General features: G+C 33.4%; 1 protein-coding gene across 2 annotated transcripts in view; it reads right to left on the minus strand.

The window, feature by feature from the left end:
• The window catches only part of LOC106467634 (zinc finger protein 25-like), a 58,651-nt gene extending 50,946 nt beyond the window's left edge, over positions 1-7,705 (minus strand). Inside the window, exon 1 of one of the 2 annotated variants that reach the window (XM_013928000.2) lies at positions 7,630-7,705. The gene's annotated coding sequence lies outside the window, so the exon portion shown is untranslated. Of the gene's footprint in view, positions 1-7,438; positions 7,457-7,629 lie in introns of those variants that run through there. The other variant, XM_013928001.2, reaches the window with a different exon arrangement.
• Positions 7,706-11,722: the final 4,017 nt, after the last annotated feature.

The raw sequence follows: 11,722 nt of genomic DNA on the forward strand, positions 1-11,722 counted from the left end.
GAAGCCCTTGATGAAGTTACTACCACTGATGTGACTGTTACCAATGGTAGGCCAATTCTTCACGTGAAGCAGAAGCCAACGAGATGGAGACCAGTGCAGAAAAAGATACGTTCCATAAAATTAAGAGACTTTGTTGAATTTTAATTTTGTTTGTAAATTCTGTACATTTAATTAAATTATTGTTAATTATCTATTGGTTTAATGTAAGTGGCTATTGTTTGAGACGAACAATATTAAGGAAGGGGCAGTGTTATGAGAGCGGAAGTCACGTGACACTAGTAACACGTCATGATATTCTCGAAGGTTCATGAATGCTTGAGTGTTTGCTACATGTGCGGTATTCTTGTATATAAGTGTGCCAGACAATGAATTGAGATAGAATTGCAGACAGACAGAGATGGACAATTGAGTCAAGCACGGTAGTAAGTGCGTGAATCGTTCGTTGAGAATTATAGCGTGTGTTTAAGTGTGGAAATTAAGTGTATTGCAAAGTTGTATTGAGAAAGAATAAACTATTTTTATTTAAAAAAGGACTTGTATCGCTGAAGTTCTTCGGAAAGGATTTCTACGAAAAATTAACAAATGACCAGAGACGTAACAATACCATAAAGGCCTTGTAAAAACAGCAGTGGAATATATTTTGTTGCTGAGGAATGTGAAAACATTGTAATGAGGAACAAAGTCTTTTATTGTGGACGATAAAAAGGTGAAATTCCATCACTTTACAAAAAAGAAGATTTTGGAGTATGTCTACAGAAACTACCTAGAAGAATTCCCATGCAGATTAAGCAGAATCATGTATTTGTCATTTAAGAAAATACTTAAATCCGTGACATCATTTGACCAAGGGCATGCAGGGCTGTTGATTATGCATCAGGCAAATTGATTTACAACAATCTAGAACTGCTGTAGAGAAGAGTATGAACAGTTGATGGTGAATCAATGCATGAGTAGTGCAAGATATGGGTTCATGAAATAGAACATTTCTTGAAATACAATGACCATGTTGTGTCAAATAGTGCATCAGGTAATAGCATCAATTATGGATATATAGAGACTGAAACTGTATTGTCTAACAATTGCAAACAGTGGAATGAAATTCATCATATTCCTTTAATCAAAGACTGCAGAAAGAGGTACAAACTCTTCATGGTCATTGATTGAGTGTAGTAAATGAACGAAACAGAATTCAGTGAATCCATGATAAGCTGAAGTCTGATGAAGCTTTGTTGGTCCTGGATTACAAGGTAATTTCAAGAAAAGACTATCTAGCACTATGGAAAGAAAGGAATGAGCTGGCATGGATGCATGGTTTACACTTGACCAAAATATATTGGAGGATTCAAGCAGGAATGGATATATACTAATCTATTTTGTTTGTTGTATTATTAATGTAACACCATTACTTCCAATATATAGCTTTGTTGATGAGATAGATTTGATATCCTTTCCTTTACTGTTATTGGTTCTATTATTTTGCCACAACTTCATATAAATGCTTTACCATCATTAGTTAATGTCAACCTGCAGAGAATTGATCATTTTATCGCCAGTAATTTATTATTTTCTCCGAATGCGTGTAGACTGAACTGTGAGTAGGAATACAACTATACAATGTGCTCTTTGTACTCGGAACTAATAATAAAAAAAAGCAAGTTTTTCAATGTATATTTGTTTTTGAAACATTGGTTTTCATGTGTTCTAAAACAAAACTTCACCTGTAACATTTCAAACTGTATCTAAAAATATATTTCATAATACATGCTTTACTGTAAAATTAACAACACTCCCAACCTCCATAATATTGTACTTTGCATTTTTGACAATTAAACAGGAGGAACCTATAGTCAATTACCTCTATTTACATGCAGGCTCAGAAATCTAAAAAAAAATATTTTTATCTATGTCAAACTGAATGGCAGATCTTGTCTTTGCCAGCCAACTAGCTTTTGCACATTGTATTTTAACAAATCATAATACACCCAAATAACTTGTAAATCAGTTTTGTTTGGTTGCTACATCTAGTAGGATTATGGAAAAATTAGTGACAAGAGACTTACAGCTGAGAAGTTAAAAGTAGATTGTTTTGTTAATAAGCACCATGCTTGATTTAATAGAGCATTTTATTTTAAATTTAACTATTTGTTTGATAAAAAATGAAGCAACAAAAAAATTATTTGTTGCAAAGGTCGTTGAAAATAGCCTTGAATAGCTCAATAATTACACTTTGAGTAATATCAAAAACTGTTTATTAACACAAAAATGAATTATACAAGACAAGTGGCATTTACACAATGAATGGTGACTCCAATCAGGCACAGGTAAATTAAAACTTAGATGATAATGTCTGCAGACACAAACCTCTTTTTTCCTAACTTGGCCATGAAATACAGTAATACCTTGATATTTGTATATATGATAAACAAAGTTTCAGTATCAAGAACTCAGAATTTATTACCATTATTTTACACAGAAAGCTAAAAATAATAAATAAATACACTGAAATGAATAAATAAATTATAAATTTACTGATATACAGTACAATATAAATAATGAAATTATAATAAGATATGGATTCTTAAGTGTTGCACATCAAGATGGATATATATCTTGTTATATGTGTCAGTTTTTAGTGTTGCGCTGCATTCTGTACAACAGGTGTCTGTGAACCCGAAGAAGGAAAAACAGTCCACACTTCATTCCTTCTTTTAAAAACAACTAACTCCACATCCCTTCTCCCACTGAAGCCATGAATGGAGCTATGGGGATAGTCACTATGTTTCTTTGATTTCTCAGTTTTTAATTTTAGTAATGTACAGTATAAAATACTGTATAATACTATTTTCAAATAAATTGTCTTTGTTTACAATATGAATGGTAAGTTAAGTGTTTATAGTATGATAAGGTAAGTTACGAAGGCTGGTAATGTATCCTTATAGTAATAATGTTATAAGTTATTCAATATACCAAGTTTTAATATATATAAACAAAGCGCCAGGAATGCATCTACTTCATATAACGAGGTATTACTGTACTTATGTACTGCTGTTCAGCATACTTCGATGTTGCAAGTCAACCAACCATAAACACCTAGGTGTCACATATTGATAATAATTAACATAACACTAGGTCAGAAGTCAGAAAAAAGTTATTGTAATTTTACACAAGACTTTGGTGAGGTATTATGTATTATAACTGTATTATGTGCAGTTTTGAGCATTTTACTACAAGGATATGTTTGTTATTAAGCACAAAGCTACACAATGGGCTATCTGAGTGGTGACCATCACATAGGTACTGAAACCAGATTTTTAGCATTATAAGCCTTCACATATCATTGAAACACTGGAAAACTAGACACATATTAGAAAGTATGAAGAAACAAACTAACAATGATTCTTCGGTTATTTACATTAGAAAGAAAGATTTAAATATTACTTTTTCTTTCCTTACAACATTGAAAGAAACTTGATTCAAGTGTTCCTACAGGTGTTCTATTTGACTTGTGTAATAAGAAAGTTGAAACACACGTTAGCATTTTTCTACACTGAAAATGCATTTCTGATAGATACTTACCTCTTTCCACAAAATAGCTTTTCTCAATTTGTAATGCCCTCTATTGGCACAAATTTTCAATACTTGCCACTAGCCTTCTACCTCCCAATTTTGCATATCCATATGCAAAAAATCATTACCAGTGCCCTCTTCACATTTCCACTTGTTAATCACTTTGAGTCGGTCTGAATACCCACACATCTATCACCAGAAACGGAATGGCTAGGTGGAAAATGTGAGAGGAGGTAAGTATCTATTGGAAGTACATTTTCAATGTAGGAAAATGCTTCTTTCCCATATGTTCCCACACTGAACTGGTGGTGGGCCAGTGAAAAAAATAATCCCCCTTTATGAAGCACCCAAAGAGAGACTCAGCAGGAGACATGTCTAATCCAGGTATACTCTTCACTCTTCCATGACTGTGTCATGAACATAAAAGGCAGAAAAACATAAAGGAATCTCAGAATATGTATGGCTGATTAATGGGACCCCTGGGTTTCAAGTGACTAGGGCAGACAGACTCCAGTAGTAGTTCGACCTCACTCAACACCAAGTGGCATCTGGAATGGTACATTAGATTTGTGGTAGGTAGAGGATCACATACCTCTTCACCTCAAAATGGGAAATGGTAGGGAAGATGAGCTTCTGTATCAAAATCCATCTCTACTTGCGTGCATTTCAAACACATTTCTGGTCCAAAACCTAGGGGATATGAGTTTGGTACTTCCAGAGAAGGATACCTGGCCATGCACAAGCAGGAAAATGCGTTGCGTCCTGCTACGTCCAACACCAGATCCACCGGGAACCAACATCCAGCAGACAGTAGGAACCGCAAACCTGGAGTGCATCTCCAGTCCAAAACCTGGCAGTGGTGTGCATTTGTCATCCAGTCTCCAATGGGAGGAGGAATACAGGCCAACACACATGTGAGGACTAACTTAGCCGGACCATCTCCGGCCAATACCAGACCCACAGAGGATGTACATCCAGACGATGGTAGGAAGGAGGAATGCCATGGTAGGAAAAAGCAATCGGTCAGATACATAGACTGCATATTGCTATAACCAAAACCTGGTGGTATCTGGAATTGTACATCAGGTTCACGGTAGGAAGTGCTATCTACCACTGTCCTACTTTCAACTGAGTAGTATGATTCATCACTCGGGAGGTCAAGTCTCCATGGTCCACCACCCCAGTGGTTAGGAACTGGTAAGGACTCCACTAGAAGAGAGGAGGGAAAAACATGTTTGAGAGTCCACAGGACCACATCACAGGAGACAGTGCAACAGGTGACCACAATACAATGGTGGAGAGCTACTACATTATCATTTGCATGTGGATATTCAGAAGCAGAAGGCCAGTGGCAGGAGTTAAAAATTTGTGTCAACAGAGGGCAGTACTAATTGAGGAAAGAGGTTGGAATGAAGAGTTTTACCTTTGTGCAAACCTCGTGGTAGAGACTATTCATTTGGCACCACTTAGAAGTTTGTGAATTCAGCAGTTTAGGCAAAGTAGTTTTCAAGAAATCCCCGAGATCTTCAAGGTGTAGGTGAAAAATTTTATTTTTGTGCAAATCTTGGGACCAAGATGGTTCGTTTTGTACCACTAAGAAGTCAATGCAACCAGCAGTTTAGGAGGAATTAAGTCACACATACAGACACTGAATTTTATTATATTAATATATGTGCTGCTAATTTTTGAAAGTTTTTAAAATTTAGTCAGCTAGGCAAGTGTATGTAAACATTAGGGGAAATGCAACTGAATAAGAATATCAACTAATTGTTGTATTTATTTTAAGTAGGAGAGAAAATTATTTAGATGGGCCACAAACATGTGGCCTTTTAACATTTTTTTCTTAGATTTTCCTGATTAATTCACACCAATATGTGTTGGAAAAAAAAAACCCTTATGAAAAGATTATATCTAGATAAGCAACTGCTACATTTACATTTACGTCATCTTCCAATGATGGTCTGCAGTAATTTATGCATGAATGCAAGTTACTTTTCCTATCTTTCTACAATATCGTGTCTCATTGAAACATCATCATTTTTGTTTCTGTTACTAAGCAACAACTCTGTTTTCCATATTACACTTGACATAGCTTCTTCTGGAATTTTCAGTTCCCTGGAATATTTTTACTTGTTCTCATATTAATGGTTCTTTTATATTTACAAACACATATCTTTAGTTCATCAGCTACTGAGTGTAAGTGTTATTTTTTCCTACTTCATGTGTGTTTGAAAACAACACCTTTTTTTTACTTTCTGACATCATAATGACTTCTTTATTACACCATTCTCTTTACTTCTACTTTGTGTTTCCTTTCTAATATTTGACTTGTTTCCCTCAATTTCGAGCTATTTTTAATTATTGATTATTTTCATTTATTTGTTTTAATCAATATTACTGTTTAATTTTATATGTCACTCACATTTCTAGATGATATTTATCTATTTGTCATTTTCTCAGTTTTTAAGTTATATTTATGACGTTCCTCATTGTACGTTTTCTAACATTTTTATTTTTGATGGATATATTTTGGGATCATTCTTAATTTTGTTCCCCTGATTGATTATACTTCCTCTCTTTTAATCAACCCAGATCTTGTTATAATTCCAAAAAATTATTTCTTATCATGTATTCTCAAGTATTTTTTCTCCTCTATAATTGTAGTTAAACTTATGCATTTTTCATATCTTAAGTACTAGCTTATATATATAGTCTTTTCTATTTTATCTTTACATTTATTATATATGTAATGCTTGGAACTTGTAATAATTAAAACAGAAAAAGAAACAACAGATAAATGTAACTTATAAGATGGAAAGTACTAGTATGATAAACATTTTTTAATTAAAAGTTTAAATACTTAATATTATTATTATACATATATTTTAAGGTGAGAGGTATGCTACAGATACTTTATAATTCACAAAATTTTCAATTATTAAATTTCAATTTTTTTGTAAAATACTTAATATCCAAACCTTTTATTTAAGATGCAATATACAGTAAGTTACTTTTGTCCATCTGTCACTCATCAACTTCACTACTGAGTTAACATTTAGAAATTCGATCTATTTCAAAAGATTTACATTAGTTTTACCTAATTCTATTTCACTTTAAAAATTCTCAGTTTTGATAGTAAACAAAGATGTCAGAAAAGATGCATAATTCATCAAGTAAATCCAATGAAATTGAAAACAAACTTCGGTACTTAATAAAAACTTGTATTTTAAGTTTTCATGCAAACACAAATCAAAGATACCAGTCTTGAATATATTTCTATACAAGTTATAAATGTTTTCAAGTCTACGAAAGATCTAAAAAGTAAAACAGTTTTAACTTATATAGATTATCATTATCACGATTATACATCTTTCAAACTCAAAGTTTCAGTTTGTTTCACTCTTCTTACTGAAACCTGAATAAACAATCTATCTACTACTACTAGTTCAACGTTATGTTGACTTACGTTATACTTATAGTTTTATACTAGGTCCTACAGTTAGTTTTAAACGCCAAATTCCTCTATACAGATCATAATATTATGTTTCAAACGAACTTATCAAAATCTCATCCCCGCATAACACCAGCCACTGACTGGTAAGCCGAGGTACACGCCCTTGGCCCGATGCAAGAAACGGCCATCTTGTTAAAACACTTGTTCTAGTTGACGTTATCAATCACATTGAGCTTCCTAGACTTCCATTGCGACTTGGCCTGACCAGGTGTTTGAAGACTAATTATCATAATCAATCATATATACATAAACAAAGTATATAATAAAATGCGAGTTATTACATAAAGATTCCGATAAAATAAGTTTTCTTTTACACATCCAAGGTCAAACACTTAAAACAACGGCCTTCCCGCTTACCAGTTATGTCAGAGGGTGAAGTTAACAAGATGGTGGCTTGGTCCACAGTATTAATAATACAAAGTCTAGACCCCTGCGACTTGCATTTATAAGCCTGCTTCACAGGGGCAATTTTTTTTATCGTAAACTGAAGATTATGATACAAGAAACAAAATAAGAATAACTTAAAATATAAATAAATATAATCTTACCTAAAAAACCCTCGCTCAATTATGTACGTTTTCAGACCAAACCCGCCGTCTACCCAATTTTCACTTCTCCAGTCAATATTCTAACTAGTGAAAGAAAGTTTATTTAACAAGCGCCCTCTATTATTTGAAACTGTCATTTGTACTGCTGTTTACGAAAATAGCGTACAGTCATCTGGCGGGCTATTTGAAATTTATTTGTCTTGAGGAAAATGTTGACAACCCTCCAAGACACACAAGCTGTCAACACAATAGTAGTGATATATTGGTTCTGTGTATAAGCTCATGAAATATTAGTAATATATGTTTCAATTTTAACGTTGGATTTGATGTTGATAGCGATCACTTACCAATAACATGTGTCTTTAATGTCGTAATACATAATAATAAGCCCATAAGAAAACCTAAATTTAACTATAAAGAAAATAAACTGCGAAAATATGCAAACTTCCTTGACCAATTATTACCAGAAACAACGATAAATCTAGCAGAGAAACCATCTGATATTGATTATTATTGTCAAACAATTACTATGTACGTTACGAAAGCTGCAGAACATACAATACCTAAACAAAACCAATATACTACTCAAAATAAATGGAAACCTCACTCCCAAATTATAAACATGATAAAAAAAAACGCCGTCAACTGAGAAGACAGTACATCAATACGAGAAATACATACACCAAAACTCAAAAAAACACTCAAAAAAAATAAATAAGAAATGAAATGAAACAATCAAAACCAAATAACTGGGACATTTTTTGTTCAAAGCTGAATGAACACACAACCCCTAAAAACTTTTGGTCACATCTGTAATGATTTACATATAACCAAAATAGGTATGAAATATATCCAACCTTACATCATGAAAACAAAACAGCATATACAAATGAACAGAAAGCTGAAGTCTATAAAGAACAATTGAGGAAAACCTTTAAAATACACAATAAACTAGACATGAACACACACACCATTTTAACACAGCAAACGAGTATGTGTAGAACCAAATAAACAAATATGCACACCATATTTCCTAGTAACTACAATAAATCCATGCAATTTAAACAATAATAATCATGCAAGTAAAATAACACAAACAGAAGTAATTATATCTGTAAATCTAACCAAAAATAAAGCTCCCGGTTAAGATGGAATACAAGCCATTCTCGTAAAAAAGGTTCTCAGAAACTGTTTGATCATTTAAACAGCGTTATATAACTTATCCCTCAATTCTGGCTACATCCCAACCTCTTGGAAGCAGGCAAACCAGCAAATAAACCAGGAAGCTACTGACTAATCAGTCTGACTAATTGTATAGGAAAAAATTTAGAAAGAGTAATTAATAATCGGATCTTCACTTTCTTATAGATCACGTCAAAATTACCCGAAGTTCAAAATGGTTTCCGAAAATTTCGGCAAGGAACAGATCATTTGGTTAGGTTAACTGAAACCATAATAGATAGTTTTAATTACAAAAAATGCATTGCCACCTGCTTTCTTGATATAGGGAAGGCATTCGACACTGTATGGCATAGCGGTTTAAGATATAAATTAAAACAATTAGAATTATCAACAGGCATTATTCACTAGTTGTTTAACTTTTTCAGAAAATAGAAAATGCAGAGTAAACGTAGAGAGTACCTACTCGTAGTATTTTACTCCCGAAGCAGGTGTTTCACATTGAGGAGTAGTTAGTCTTATCCTCCTCATCATGTTTGTAAGCGAAATGCCATTAAATGACCCAACTTTTAGCTTAACATCACAACTTGCAGACAATGTAGCAAATTGGAAGAGGTCTTCTACTCCTTCGGTAGCAGATAAAAATTTACAGGCCGTTCTGAATCAAATTGTTAAATACTGCTAAAATACAGGATACAAACAAACGTTCCTAAAACAAACCTTGTTCTTTTTTTCAAATCGATTAAAACATTAATAAATCCTCCTGAAACATACTTATATGGAGCTCTTCTAAATGTTGTGCCATCGACAAAACGTTTTCAGTATAATTTATGATTCAACATTAACTTGGGATAAAAATATTACCCAAATTAGGAATAAAGTATGACAACGAGCAAACTACATTAACAGATTAACAGGTGAAAACACAGGAGCCACACCAGAAAACATAATCAAAATCTACGAACAATACTGTTGCGTCAGCAAGGTCACGTGACTAGTGTCACGCCACGTTTTCTAGAAATATCCTGTTCCCTCGTGAATGCCCTAGCATTTACTAGATTGGTGGTAGTCTGGTATATATAAGATGATCACAACGTGACGGGACAACATTGTAATGAGTAATTGAATGTATGCGGACAAAATATTGTTGGCCACGTGAGATATAGCGTTTGTTATAGCGCGATTGTTGAAATTAAGTGTATCGTAAAGTTGTATTCGGAAAGAATAAACCAGTTTTATTAAGAAAGGACTTGAGTCGCTAAAGTTTCGTCGGAACGAAGTTACGGAAAATCAACTAACGACTGGAGACGTAACAATACATTAGACCAGTTATGTCTGAACTAATGCAGCACCTACACGCATTAAGAAACTAACCACCACAGCCTTTAGAGAACCAAGAACAACAAATACCAATTTTATGCATAATTAGGCAAACATTAAATTAATTAAAGACAGACTCGTAGATTGCTCGCTCCATTACTTTGATAAAAACGATTTATTACCAGAAATATATCGCTATATCACACATGATGATAATAGCCCTAGATACGTCACCCAACACTAGGCGTGGCATAGCCAGGTGGTTAGAGCGCTTAACTCCCATTATGAAGGGCGCGGGTTCGGTTCCCTATCCCACCAAACAGGCGAGGGTGCTATAATGTGACGGTCATTTCCACTATTCATTGGTGGTGGGTGGTGATGACTAGCTTCTAAATTAGGGACGGATAACGCAGATAGCCCACGTGTAACTTTGCGCGAAATTCAAACAAACTTTCCCCACTAAACTTTTACTATAAGAATAGAGACCATCTACGCTAGACATAAACATGTCGCTTAGATTTAAGTATTATTTGTGTATTTAAAAGAGTTTATATATGTGAAATACATGAATTGATAATTGTTTCAAGTGAAAAAATGACGTTTTGCTATGAAACTGTTTGTGAGCGCATACGACCAAATGAAGAGAAATAATCATATGGATCTGTTTGTGAGCGTATACGACGAAATGAAGAGAAATAATCATATGGAACTGTTTGTGAGCGTATACGACGAAATGAACAAAAATGGTAAAATAGCATTAAATGCTATAGATAGTCTATTCCTGGACATGGCCCTGAAGAGGAAAGAAATCTCAATGTTCCAACGCAGTGTTTTACATTAGTGTTAATCGATTTCTTGAATAACCATATTGCATTTTGAAGTTCATAAACAACAGTAAAGGAAGAGGTCCGAGTGAACCTGACCCTCCCAGGTCGCACACAACAACTAAACGCCGATAAAGCGAGTGTGCTCTAAATATTTGTATATATGTATAATACATATATTTCTGATCATTGTTTTAAGGATATGTCATCATTACCATACTGAGCTAAAAAAGGAGAAAAAAGTTGTCAAAAAGATATTTAAAAAATACTAACAAATGTTTATATTTTGTATTTATGATATATTTCATAACTATTTCGTTTTTTGTTGTTGTTTTTTGCAATGAGCAATTTGTTCTTCTACAGAAAACCATTATCAATTAAGTCTGAATAACAAGCATTGTATATTTAAGCTTACTTTATTCATCTACAAAAAATGTTTTGTTTATTTGTAACATAACATTAAACTATTTATTTGCATGTTTTTAAAATATATGATTTCTCGCTTACTCAAGTTTTTCACGAAATTATCCATCGAGGATTATGAAACCCTTCATGGTTCCTCAAACTTTCTAGACTCATGTTCTACCTTAGTTTATACAAATGTAAAACTTTCCAGGCCCTTGTTCTACCTTTTCTTCATACAAATGTCAAACTTTCCAGACTCGTGTTCCATTTTTTGTTTATACAAATGTAATTAAAAAAAACCTTAGTAACAAAAATTAACATTTTAACACTTATCCAGTAATGGGAAGTTTATTTGTTTTTAATTA

This window comes from Limulus polyphemus, unplaced genomic scaffold (assembly GCF_000517525.1).
Source record: "Limulus polyphemus unplaced genomic scaffold, Limulus_polyphemus-2.1.2 Scaffold2686, whole genome shotgun sequence".
Classification (NCBI taxonomy): domain Eukaryota; kingdom Metazoa; phylum Arthropoda; class Merostomata; order Xiphosura; family Limulidae; genus Limulus; species Limulus polyphemus.